Source organism: Bactrocera latifrons, unplaced genomic scaffold (assembly GCF_001853355.1).
Source record: "Bactrocera latifrons isolate USDA-ARS-PBARC rearing strain unplaced genomic scaffold, ASM185335v1 scaffold_359, whole genome shotgun sequence".
Lineage (NCBI taxonomy): Eukaryota > Metazoa > Arthropoda > Insecta > Diptera > Tephritidae > Bactrocera > Bactrocera latifrons.
In genome coordinates, this window is record NW_017537000.1 from 175,228 (window position 1) to 180,363 (window position 5,136).

The window sequence follows — 5,136 nt, forward strand, 5'->3', positions numbered from 1 at the left end:
GTATATACCATATATTAACTTAAATTAAAATAATAATAAAAAAAATTTTCAATAAAATATATTTAAATCCCTTCCAATGAATCAAGGTATGCACATTTGTCATTCGTTTGCTTCAAAAATCTGATAAGCTTAGAAATACATTTAAACGCATTTAAATTTGATTTTTGTTTATGTATGTAGGTCACTACTTACAAATTTAAAATTACATTGATAACGAGGATCACCACTATGATTTCATTACATTACAACAWAATGCCACTCTCATTGTGCTAACGAAAGTCACTCGTGTTTACGAGACTCGAAAAATTCATGAAAATTTATTTTGAACTCTTAATTTTTTTAAAAGATAACACGCGACAACTCATCGATCAGTTTCTGATAACATAATATATAAATAAGTTAACGTCATTTGTTTGTTTTCGAATGATATTCTCTCCCCCTTCTCATTAGTTACCCTGTAATCTAGTAAGCATTAAAGCGCACGCTCAACTCTATTACAACCCTAAACTGTGGAAACGGCCGTTACATTATGCTCATTTGATGTAGTTTGAGCAGTGTGTACCTCATGCACCGTCACTAATACAAATGCAGCGGCAGGGAGAAAGTCAAAGGGCTATGTAGGAAAACTTTAATGGTGCGTTGWTTGTTTTATATGAAATAACCAAATMGTTGTGGGAAATGACGGTGTGCTTGGTTCCATAAAGTGAGGTCTGTTCTATTGAGAATGTATTGTTTGATATGAAATTCCMACAACAGCGAATTACTGGAGATCCTTAACCTTTTATTATTGACTTTTATGAATGTGTTGTCAAAGGTAAGAAAAAGTCGTGGAGATTGATAATTTTATAAACTAACTATAATAATATATTCTATTTTCTATAGTTACACGATTTCGTTATTCCTATGGTATAAAACTTGAAACTTGGAATTTTCGAACTAATTGAAATTTTTATAGAAAATAGTTTTAGGAGCTATAATCCAAGTGTAATATTGAGATTATAATTCAATTCGGATAGAAAAGGGAAACTTCGCAAGTGCCAAAATCATTATTYCATTGACTAACTATTACAATTTATTCTAATAACTTAGTTCGACAATTCGATATGTTTATATTGAACGTAGTTTTGCGACTTAGGTATAATCCAAGCGTAAAATAGAGACTACAAAGTCTATTTCGATTAAAAAGAGCAACTTCGAAATTTCGAAAACTTACTATTACTTCTTCGCATAAATGATTTCAAATAATTTAAACTTCGCACCTTAATTCGAGGTTTCGAATGCAAAACTTGAAGCTTCGAATTTTCATACGAGCTGAAATTTCTATATTGAAAAGTTTCGGCACTTAGAGCGTAAAATAAAGACTATAAAATCGATTTCTTAAAAAAAGAGAAAAATYGAAATTTCCAAAATATTACATTATTCTCTAGGATAAATGGTTACAAATACTTCCGAACTTAATTCGAATAAAAAAATTTCAAACTTCGAAATTTCGAACGAGTTGAAATTTGTACATTGAAAAATCAATTTCGTACGAAAAAGAGAAACATCGAAATTTCGAAAATCTTACAATTCTTAAAAATGATTTCGAATACTTCATAATTAATYAGAATATTCGACCACAAAACTTAAAACTTCGAAATATCGAACTTTTCCAATTTTATGCATTGAAAAAAGTTTTGGTACCTAAAGCGTGAAATAGATTTTATAGAAGTTATTCCGAATGGTATAGAGAAAATTTATTTTAAAAATTCAAATTTATTCAAAAAGTTTTGGTACCTAAATCGTAAAGTAGATGTCATTTGGGATGGTATGAGAAATTTCGAAAACAGAATATTCTTCCGTTTGATAACTTATAACAAATAATTTTTTCTAAGGAACGAATTAAAAACCCGAAACTTCGAATTTTCGAACGAGACGAAATTTGTAAATTAAAAGAAGTTTTGGTACCTAAAGCGTAACATAGATGCCATAGAAATCATTCCATATGTAAAAGAGAAAGTTCGAAATTTCGAAAACCGTATGTACATCGCTACATAACAAATAATTTATGTTTCGGAACTTAATTCGAATTAAAATCTTCCAATTTTCGAACAAAATGGAAAAACATAAATTAGAGGCTATTAATTTCGGATGAAATTTTCGAAACCCGTATATTCCTCCGCGTTATTGGTTTTATTGCTATATTTTTTCTACTACCTGGAAGTATACCCGAAGGTTTGTCAAAACTGCAATCGAAATTCGAACTCAACACCAATTGTTTATGTTCTTGCTGAGCTTTATTTACTGCTTCGAAACCCATTTTGAAGATAGTTTTCGACGTTATCACGAATTAGTGTTAAAGTTCGACACCTTGAACTATGGAAGCAGTTGCGTTAGACGACTAGTGCATACAAACTTCCCTCTTTAACAAGGGTTGATAAGTTCGGCAACTCAAATCAATAATTTATATGATATTTTTTATTATTTCTGTAAATAGTTCCCTGCAGGGGCGCACACAAACATGCAATATTATCAAACTTCCACCGCTTTTGCTCTCCAACCAACACACACACACATGCGCGCTTACTAAATTGTCGAGGAAAACTCTAGCATCGACATCTGTTCTTTGCTTGTGTCTGAAATTTTCCGCACACACACATTTGAACACATGTGTCTATGCATGTATGTGACTATAGAATTTCACTCGCTAGTGAAAATTTGCTCTGCCTTTGTTACTGTTGTTGTTATGAGCGCATGTTTGCACATTGTTGCATAGTGGCTCGAGCGCCGAGTTGTGAGCRCACTGTGCTTCAGGAGGCAGCATTCGTACATTGAGTTTTCAGTTGCGTTCTTTCTTTCGGTTTAATTAGACGTTTCATTTGTGTTTGCTACATTCGTTCGCACGTCCGCATGTTCTTAATATACATACATATMTACACATAAATGTAGAGATATGTAGTAGCAATCGCATTTATACAAGACACTATATAAAATCGTATGTACGTCGCGTTTTGCTGTTTTTCGTTTTTTTTTTTTTTTGTGTGTTTGATTTGAATACATTGTCCGCGTATCATTAAAGTAGAATTTTGCAAAATTTCTTATGATTTCGTGTCGGTCGCGTGTTTTTATTATTGTTCCTGCAAATGTCTTTGTTTTTATGATTGCCCAAAATTTTATTGCTTGACAATTTGAATTTCATCTGCTGAATGATGCCGCTGACTGGCGGGCTAAAAGTTCGCCTAGTGTCGCTCAAATCACACCAATTAATATACTATGTATGAATGAAACGTGTGGAAAGCGCGTGGAAAGTGTTGGAAAATATGATTAAAAAAAGAAGTGAAAAACAAAAGTTTCGTGAAAAAAATCGAAAAGTTTTTATAAAAATAACACAGCTGCAGTAATAGTGGCTGGACTCAACGTCGCACAAGTGAAACAGAAATTTCGTAAATACATCCATACATGTGTGCATCTGTTTGTGTGTGTAAGTTGGTGTAAAGAAAATATAAAAATTAATTCCGCTTTTAAATTATCAGCGGAAAGTAAGAAAAATAACTAAAAACAACAAATATAAGCTCTGTGCTCAGCAAGTGACAAGGAGAATTGAAAATTGAAATATGCTTTCTTGACCCCCCCTTTTGCTTTTTTGCTGAGCAAACTATAAGACTATAGTGCATGTGTGTGTATGTGTRTRTACGAGTTGAGAGCGTATGATGGATAGACAAATGGCTGGACGGATGGATGCTGTGCGCTAGCAAGGGCACGGAAATTTACGTATATACATACATATGTACATACATACATATTTGTATATCTAAAGGGGTTGCTAAATTTAGTTTTTTTTTCTTTTAATATGAAATTAAACACAACAACTGTGCGCATTTAATGCTGCTGAATTATAAAATTCTGTGGTTTTTGAATTGTGATTTTAAAAAGTTGCCAAATCGGCATAATTTTTATTACGCAGCCACTACGTGATTGCTTATTTCTTAAATGCAAATAAATATAGTACTACATATGCACCATATAATGGGTGATACATTTCGACGTTCCCTATTTATTTATTTTTTTCAAAAAACACAGAAACTTCAGATTTAAATGAGGAATGTTTATTATCATTCTAAGATTTTTTTTTTTGAAGATTATCGCTTTCAAATATTGGGATTGGCTACGTCTCAGATAATCCATCCGCTGAGTCCCATTTTCGATAACTCGTTGGAAGCTGAATTGTCATATACTTTACATTTCCCCAAAGCAAAAAGTCTAACCCTGTGAGATCACACGATCTTGATGGTCAATCGACCGACCCACGAAAACGTGAAATTATCTGCTCACCGAAGTGTTCTCTTAATAAATCCATTAAGAATGCGATGTGTGGGAAGTGGCGCCGTCTTGTTGAAACCAAATGTCGCGSAGATCACGTACTTCAATTTCAGTCATCAAATAGTCGGTTATCAGGGCGTGATAGCGGTCCCCATTGACGGTTACGTACTCACCGGTATCATTTTTGAAGAAATATGAAACAAATATTTCACCGGCCTTCAAGCCACGCCAAACCGTTATTTTTTCTAGATGAAATGGCAGCTCTTGAATCTTTTCCGGTTACTCTTCGTCACAAATGCGGCAATTKTGCTTGTTTACATACCCATTGAGCCAGAAATGGGTCTCCTCGTTGAACAAAATTTGGCTCGAAAACGTCGGATCTTCTGTGATCTATTCAAGAGCCCATAAAGYGAACTGATGATGTACCTCTACTTGTATCACCCGTTATATATGTAATATAGTTCTTGTGTTGACACTTGCCGCGATTTTGTAAACATCGTTGCACATGTAGTTATTTGAATGTATATATGTAATTATACATATATATGTATAGTATATGTATGTAAATACATACATGTATATATGTATGTATGTGCTTTTGCATTTATTCTTGCTTCTCATATCATTTATTGTTTTCTTATTCATAAAACAAATACTAATGATAATTATATGCATTTATTATCGCAAGGCAATGACTATACTTACAGATAGGCATGTGTGTCTTCATATACATACATATATATTAAAGTCAAATATAAAAAAATATTTAAATCATAATTCAATAATTAAGGGGTAACAAGGGTTTTCTTGGGTAAAAAACAGCCAGTTTTCAAAAAA

At 32.7% G+C, this 5,136-nt stretch overlaps 1 protein-coding gene across 2 annotated transcripts in view; it reads left to right on the forward strand.

The window, feature by feature from the left end:
- The window catches only part of LOC108971755 (centrosomin), a 51,983-nt gene that overhangs the window by 1,292 nt on the left and 45,555 nt on the right, over positions 1 to 5,136 (forward strand). The gene's annotated exons all lie outside the window — the stretch shown is intronic.